The following is a 9,270-nucleotide window of genomic DNA, read 5'->3' on the forward strand; positions in this document are numbered from 1 at the left end:
CTTTTTCAATTATTTCCATTTCAATTCATCTTAAACCCCACTCAGCCAAAAATACCTTAATATTATTTTATGTCATTTTACAGAGTCATGCTGAGCTGCTGTGTAGGGTTTACAGTAATATCTGAAGGCTATTTAAATCAATCTTGTCTTTGGTCAGGCACCAGCATGGCGCCATAGCTCCAGACTTGGCTGCGGCAGCTTAAATGGTCTGCCATCAGGCCTCACTAAATCTGTTAGACATTATTAATTACCTGCTCCCAAATGCAATCACTAACATGAGATTAAATTAGTCCAACAGAGCATAATCTCATTACCTTCATATACTTTTACAATTATAATACTAAATTTAGCTGCAAGTTAGATGTAAGGACATATTGCATCATACATTTGATGCAACATGGCTAAAGAAGACCTCAAACCTAACTTCACTTTTAAATTTAGAAGATGAGCACTTTGAGATGCAGTGTACTCTGATACTAATGTTGACACAGCAACCAAGATACTGTTACTATAAGGAACATAAAACAATCATTTACATGAATGAACACTCAGGGCTGCCATAAAACAATACTACACAAGTTTCCAAAAACACTGCTTTTGACTTGTTTTGATGGCCAATTGACATTCATTATGCACATACCTGGAACTATCATTGTCCTGCCGTGTCCCAGGGCTGAAAAGAAACACTGCGTATTCAATACTGGGGCATCACGTGACCAAAAATAAGTCAACTATTTACCCTCTGGCATTTTTCATTAGTTTTTACATTAAAACCCATAATTAAAATGGATTTATATTTATTGGTCAGTGGTATCTATACATCTCACTCTTATAGTTTTGCTGACCAATCAAAACAGTTCATTCATCCAACAGTAAACACACTTATGCAAAACTTCATGCTGTGTACCGAGTGTTTCTTTACCGAAAATCATATACACACACAACCTGGAAAAATCTTTTTTGCTGCAAGGCAATGGTGCTGTTCATAAAAAGCCATCACTCAGAGAAGTTCACAGCGGATTAAACTTGGAACAAACTTTTGAGTTTTCAGTTACTCACTTGACAGGATTGTTTCACAGTGATCAGAGTAAAAGAAATGAAAATCTGAGAGCAGAGCCTGGGTCAAGGAGAAAAGCTCCAATGTGTTTGTGCATACATAACAGAAAGGAGAAATGATGTGGAGAATCAGAGCATATTTTCATGAAGGCAAGGATTTTTTTTTTGCTTGAGGGCAGAGTTTTAAAGGGGAGGAGTTTAATATCTGAGAATGTAAACAAACTATGCTTTCAAACCAAATAACTCTTTATTAAAGATAGTAATATGCCCTTGCAATGGACTGGCAACCTCTCGCCTGCTAATTGCTGGGAAAGGCTCCAGCCTCCCCACGACCCTGAATTGGAATAAGTCACATAGAAAATGGATGGATGGATGGTAATATATCCCCATATCAACCTTCCCCTGAAGGAATTAGAAATAGTGGTCATCCATCTTGTGACTGATGCTGTTTAAGGTCCGAGTATCATAAAATGTACCTCTTCAGGAAGGGCTCTCTTCTTCATCACAGCATCTCAATGCTGCATACAAATACAGGGGAATATGTCATGAAGTGGAACAAGGTGGGGATGGGGGGGTAGGGTTGGTTATAAAAAAAATTTAAAATGAAAAGGTTCAGTTCCCGTCAGAAAAGTGCACTTCAGTTTTTGGTGAGAGATCTAGACTTTTGAGGGGAAAGAAGGGTGCTGAAGATGATGAAGAGGAGTAGTCATGAATAAAACATTAAATTTGCTGGCGTAGCTCTCCTTGCATGAAGACTTCTTGTTCTCTTTCTGCAGGGAGCTATATGAGAACAGAAACGAGCTCTACTTTATAGACTTTCTGAAGATTAAAAAAAGCTTTAAAAATGCAGTTTTAATATTGATAACAGGATTCACTGAATATCAGCAGCTGATTGATATTAACCCAATTCTCTAACACAAAACCCTCTTTGGGAATCTTTTTGTTCTCCAACTTTCAAACGTCAAGTTCTGGGCTTCTGGCAGATATCACAACTGCATGTTTTTCTGTTCTGAATCAAGGTTTGGAGTGTGTGAAAGAGAATTCAAATGTTTGATAAGAAGGTTCTGCTGAGAATGTGATGAGCCTTGCCATCCTCCCTGACTGATGCCGTCACTGTAATGAAGCCTGATACTGGGCCAGGATGAACTCCCTGATGACCCCACTGTGCAGCATATGACAGCCTTGCAGAGGCCCGGTGGTCACTGCCTTGTGGCAGCATATCACCAATGAAAATGGAAGGAAGGAATGGCTACTTAGGAATACTGGGTTAGAGTCACTGTAGATGTCTGCCTTTGTTCTGCATTCCTTGTTTCTTCTGAGTGTTTCAAAGAGAAAATTGTTAAAAATGGGTCAGCAACACTGCAGCGTTTTCTCAAGTTTCAATTATGAAAATGCAAATGTAGAGCACGCAGTATTTCTGCTCTTTAAAAATGCATCATAATGTCACTATGAATCAAGTGAAACCAATATTTTTATGAGATTTAAGACATGCCTTTTCCTTATTATGTGAGAGCCATAGCTCAGCTAGCACTGATCAAGGCCTGAAGGTCTGAATTTTTTAACTATGACAGAGAACCTGTTCAGCTCCTGACCAGTCATAATGAAAAAAAAACAAGTAAAACAAAGCAGCTTCATACAGGAATGGTCACAGTTTTCATTAGTTAAAACTGCCAACTAAATAACATATTAAATAAAATAAAAATATGCTGTAATTAAATTACACTAGAGTGCAGTTAACAAGTTGTCCACTGCAGCATGCTATAACTAATTACTGTGACAGTGTAGGTGGGAAATTTTGTTAAGCATCTCAGCTAACAGAGACACTATATGCAACTTCATATGAGATCCAGTGCCTTTTAAAGTTTTAACTGTCTGCTCTACCGTTTAGTAGAGCAATTCTTTTTACTGACAGTAATGAATCTTATTAAAAATGTGTGGAAACATAACTGCCTGAGCTATATCTGCCAGTTGGTTTGGGTATGTGAAGCCAAAAACTAAATGCTTTTTTTTTTTTAATTACTGGTTCAAGCTTTGACAATTTAACTATTGTTACTATATTACTAACTGGTATCTCAACTATTTGTTAAAAAACATTGATTTATTACTATTGTCCAAATAAAAATAAATAAAAAAAAAAAAATACAAAGAAATGTTTTTCTCTTTTTTTTGTTTTCTTAGTGCGAACATTTAAAATCTCCTGTGCCCTGAACAGAAACTGAAGTAAGACTAGTAACAATTTTTAGGTAGAAGTTGCCCTGAACCTTAAAATAACTGTCCTTCGTGTCAAAGGCTGTTTTGCATACTGAGAACAAGGCACTAGGACAAGGTCCACTGGATGGTCCACTGTGTTTGCATTGTGAATGCAAACAAACCAGACCAAGGTTCAATTTCAAGTCAACTGAGACCAGCAGCTTGCAAATGGACCAGAGTTTGAATGCAAGTTCTTGTTGCAAACAAATCGTACTATCTGTGAGAGTGGACCAGGATTTGGACTAAACAGTGCCAGTGTGAATGCATCCTTAGACTCTACAGGTCTTAAATGAACTGTGGAAGTTTTTCATAGTAAAAAAAAAAAAAGAAAAAGGTTAAACAAGTATGGCTTGTTCAAAAGGGTTGCAGGAGAAAGCCTCTTCTCTCTAAAAGAAAAAAAAAACATGACAGTATGGCTTAGCTTTGCAAAACAACTTCTGAACAAACCACATAACATCTGGTAAAATGTCCTTTGAACAGATCAAATTAAAGTGAAGATGTTTGGTCATAGTGTTCAGCAGCACATCAAGAGAAAACCAAAAACAGTATATTACTAACACCTCACACTGTCAGTCATGATAGTAGAGAGCTGATGATTTGTACTGACTTAGACACCTTACTGTCATTGGTTGGATGTCCCTAGGTAGGTCTGGGGAAAAAAGGGAGTAACACAACTCCAGAAGGCTGTCAATGAGAAGACTGTCTTAGCTTTACCTTTCATTTAATGTTAACATGCTTCAGTCAGAAACACAGAAAGGCACCAAAGCTTCATGGTGAGCCAAGTCAAAATCTAAGAAAGGATAACTCATAGCTGAAAAAAAGGAAAAGAAACAAACTTATAAATGAATTCAACAAACAGAAGAAAATGACACTCATGGGAACAAAATAGCACATCTCCCTTACAAGGCCTGAAAAACTGTTTGAAATAAACAAGTGAATGAAGGAAACACATCTCCTTAACCAAGGATTCATTTACAACAAAACTCTAACAGACACCACAAACTTTAGGCCTACAAACACACACACACCCACACAAAACCCAAGCACTCACACATACTTGGGTTGTCAGTCATTCAAAATATTTAATTGTGTTTAATCGCACAAGTGTCCAGAGTTAACTCACAATTAATTGCAATTTAATTGCAGATTCTTTCTCTGTTTCTAAATGAACCATAACAGAATATCTATTAGGTTTTAATACTCCTATTAGTACCTGCAGTTATAGAGTGAGGTACTTTTGTTCCTTGTTATATTTACTCACCTGAGGTTAAATGACTTTGTGTACACACACACACGCACACGCACACACACAAAAACATACCACATACCAGTTCTGACAGTTTCACCTTCATTTAGAAACAAAAATATTATGAACAGGAGTAAATAACCTGCAGTGTTCTAGCACTGTTTCCAGCTTCTTTAGTTTATCCAGATTAGCTGTTGAAAGGTTGCTGTTTGTAGAATCATCAGAACGTCTCCGCTGGGAGCATCATGGTCTGTCTGTAGAGGAGGAGGGTTCTTTGAATCAGCTGTGTGCTGCACAGCAGGTGGTATTTGAGGTGCAACGTACTACGGGGGTAACTCAGTTCACATCGACAGCAGATAAAAATGACCTTAGTCTGGTCCAGAGAACCATCTTGCAGAGCTTTAAAGCTTAACTGTCCATGTAAAAGACCCATTCTGTGTCCATTTCTGCTTCGGAACTATATTATTTCTGCATCACTTCCTGAAACTCCGCAGACAGTGTGCATGTTTATTGTGAATATAAAAAAGATATTAATAAAAAGGTTAAAAAGGAATTTGCATCACTAGTGCAACACATCGGCCACTTCCAGGCACCGACTGGCTGGGAGAAGCTACCACTTAGCATAAGGACGAGCACCTGGAATAACCTGAAAAGCAACATTTGACCACATTCCTGTGTGTAATGTTACAGTCCTACCCTAAAGAACAAACACAAGTTTGTTAACCGCGACTGTAAATTACACTCTGAGGAGGGCATCAATCCGGTCTTGTTACAACCTTTTTATGTTTGATATCCATTTTGTAATTTTGACAAAACAGTGCCTCATCAGCTGCTGGTTGCTGTTTTACACTGAAAAACGAGGGGAAGAGGTTATGATATCTGAAGACCTGCACAGATTTATACAGAACTTTTGTATTTTTCTCGTGATACCATAACAGTTGTCAATGTGACATCAAAGGAGTCCAGAACGCGCAGTTTTAAGGTCCAAAAGCTATGTAATGCGTCTTTATTATACAATAAACCTCTAACAAAAAAAAAAAACCAGAAACCTAAGGCCTACACAAAAAAAACATGGTGTAACCGCAAAGGTGTTCATAAAGGCCCGGAACTGACTAATTGGCTGGAAGAAGCCACCACTTAGTAGAAAGAGGAGCACCTAAAGTCACCTGGAAAACATCACAAACATAACACTTCCTCACATGCCTATGTGGAATACAACAGTGGACCATGAACTCCTCTGTATACCAAAATAATCTAGATTCAAATGTCAGGCTATATCTAAAGTTTGGCTGAAATTTGACTCTGAGCAATGATCCCAAGCACAGTTGGAACAACAGAGTGCCTGAAAATGAAAGAATCAAGGTTGAGGTTTAGACTTTGACCAAATGAGAATACTAATTAGCAGTGATGTGCTAATTACTGAAAAAAGTAACTAGTTACAGTTACTAGATACATTATTAAAAAAACTCAGTTACTTTGTTGATTATTTACACAAAAAAGTAATGTGTTACAGTTAAAACTAAAAGTGGATTTATACTTGCGTGGCATCTGTGTCACTGCTGTAGGCGCTGCGTAGCTCTGCAGAGGCTCGACACACACCTCTTCCAGACCTGACATACACCCCTGCTACGCAGGCGGTTACGCGGATGTACTCCCTAGGATTGGTCAATTTGGGATTACGAGTTTACGGATTTCTGGATCTTCTCGCTGAATTTGTGTAGTAACCACCATTTTTAAAAACAACACCTAATGGATCAAGTTGATAAGAGGCTGATCGAATTATTTCTTTGTTTTCTTCCACAAGCTAATAAAGACACTGAACCGTACTGGACACCATTGCTGTTTTAGAACAGAAAATACATAGTGGAACTGAAGTGAACCATCAAAAGAACTCCAACCTGGTGAGTTTACCAACTGATACCACCCCTGCTGCCACCTTCAGATTAGGAGGAGAAACCGCAACAATTAAGCCCAAAAACCCACGATTGACAATATTCACAGAAGTGACTTCACAGAAACACAAGCCCAACAAGCGGACTTCCATGTAAACAGGAAGAAGCTCGCAGCTGCTGTAAGATGCCAAAATGTATTAATTTAGCTAGTAACAGACAAACGTACCACATGGTAACTGTAACTGAGTTACTTTATTTACAGCGCTACTAGTAACGCGATACCCAACACTGGTAATTAGGATGCTAAACATAATCTAGTGCAGCTTTAAACCTGTGCTGTGATGTAAAACAGGAATCAGGGTCAGAGTGGCATGCAGCCAGAATCCTGCAGAATGGGGAAGTACTGCTTGGCAGTACTTGCATGGGGTGATGTTTTAGCTCAAATTGGCCAATCAGAGACTTCTTAGAAATGAGTTGGCAAAACATGATAACATTAAAATGTTTCTCAGCCCATAGATTAGCAGCTCAAACAGATTGAAAATAAAGAATTTGAACAGTTTTCAGTGTTTGTCTTATCTAACTTTGATTTCATCACATTGATTATCCAATTAAAACAAAGAACATCAAATTCCCATGAGAGACCTGCTTTTGAAGCAGGCTTCAGTGTTGGCAAGCCTGCTTGTTTCAAGCAACTTTGGGCTTATTTTTCTGTAAAGTTGCTTGGAAACATTGTCAGTCGTGGGTTGTGGGTTTTTAGGCTTGTTTTCTTAAATGGAGTTGCCTATTTGGGCTTGTCCTGCTTCCTACATAAAATCAACTTAATTTTTTCCTAGCAGTCCACAAGAAGGCAATAACCCCTGGCTACACAACAGGAAGTGTGAATGTGATTTTTAAAATTTTTATTTTTATTATTATTTTTTTTACTTATTTTTATTTATTTGTTTTTTGGGGGGCCAAGTTGCTTCTTTTTTGGCTTGTTTCATCGAGCTGGTTGCTTGTTTTTCTCACCAGATCTGGCAACACTGGCGGCCTTTTTCTTTCAAGACTGACACAAGAGGTCTGAAAGGAAATGATTTACAAAATTAAGAATTCTACAAACTTTGCTTTAAGATAATATAATCCACACTCCAGAAAGCAAAAGATTTAAATTTTGTGAATCTAAATAAGGGAAACAAAAACTGAATGATTCCTGCTTACTATCTACCTCTCTACACAAATGTTTAAATGAAGTTTTGGAGGGGCCTGGGTTTTCTAATAGTTTCTAATAGTCTTCACTGATGGAAGAGTGGACTATCCAAAATTAAAACAGATCTAGATCCTATGCGGGATGTCAACAGGCCACGTATGAATTACCTGGGTTTCATTTCTTCCTGGTGCAGCAAAGGTATGGCCAAGGGCTGAGGATTCTGAGAAGCTCCTCCCAGTCTTATTGGATTGAACCGTGTGCTGTAGCGCCATAGCGGTGTTTGGGGATTTATTTTGTGGTTGGTTTAAACTGTGCTCATTTTGATTCCCTTTTTGTATCTACATTTGGTTTTGCTAAAATGGTAAGTTTCCCTGATTTTTCATCAATATGAGGTCAATTTGTCTATGTTCATTACTTTGTTTGAGTTTCTTTAGCTTTGTTTTTGAGTCTAGTTATATTAAGCTGACCTCTTTTATTGGCCTGTTTATTTGAACTTTCGATTTGGTACCATTTTTCATATTTACTGGGGTAAAAAAACAAAACAAAACAAAAAAACAACAAAAAACCTATTTTCATATGAAACTCCTGTGTCCTGCTGCCTTATTGTTTGGTTCCTGACATGCTGCTGCATGGATTTTGGACATGCTCAGAGCACTTGTGATATGAGGTTAGGTGGGACCCTTAAGCTGAGACTGACAGCTTTAACAAAAGGAGGAAGACAAAAGAAGGAGGAGAGAAAGGCCTTTCCAGACATGCATGAATAATTATTTTCACTACAATAATTTGAAGGAAATTTTGAAGTGGTTTCCTCGTTAGTCATCCCTGAAAAATATTGACATTTGACTGCACATTTCTAGAAGAGATTTCTTGTTTTTCCCTATGCATGTACAACTGCTAATGTTATGAATTATTAACTATTAACCTGATGTTAGCATTAACTTATGTAGCAGTGCTAATCTGGTTATATGGTGGTACTAGATGCTGATGGGAAACCATGTCATATTTAGTTTTCAGTGTCAGTGAGGGACTACACATCAACTCAGTTAATTATGATTGTTTTTATTATATTTTTACATTGGAACTGGAGATAAGGTTGGACTGACTAACTAATCCTCCTGTGTCAGAAATCCCAGAACATCCATCCAACTGGGCCTGTAATGAGTTTGCTTCTTTCTTTACTGACAAAATTCAGAAAATCAGGCAGTCAGTCAGTGCTTCCATGCCAGGGTAGGACATATGTCCCTGTGTCCGCTCAGAGACATAAATACCATGACACACTTTTCTCCAATCAGTCCTGAAAACCTGGATGAGATCACTGGCCATCTGAAAACTACGACATGCTGTCTTGACAGCCTTCCAGTTGGAAATGTTTCAGTATGCACGAGAATAGATATCTTAAAAATTGTAAACACATCTCTACTTTCAGGTGTCTTCCCACAGACCCTAAAAACTGCTGTCATCAAGCGACCACTGAAATAGAAAAACTTAAGCTCGTCACTCATGAGCAGCTACAGGCTGATATCAAACCTCCTTTCATATCAAACCTCCTTTCTTAGTAGAATTATAGAAAAAGCTGTCTTTCAGCTACACAAGGTCCTGATGCTAAATAACTGTGTTGATGTCAGGTTTTCGGCCACACC

Source organism: Melanotaenia boesemani, chromosome 14 (assembly GCF_017639745.1).
Source record: "Melanotaenia boesemani isolate fMelBoe1 chromosome 14, fMelBoe1.pri, whole genome shotgun sequence".
NCBI lineage: Eukaryota > Metazoa > Chordata > Actinopteri > Atheriniformes > Melanotaeniidae > Melanotaenia > Melanotaenia boesemani.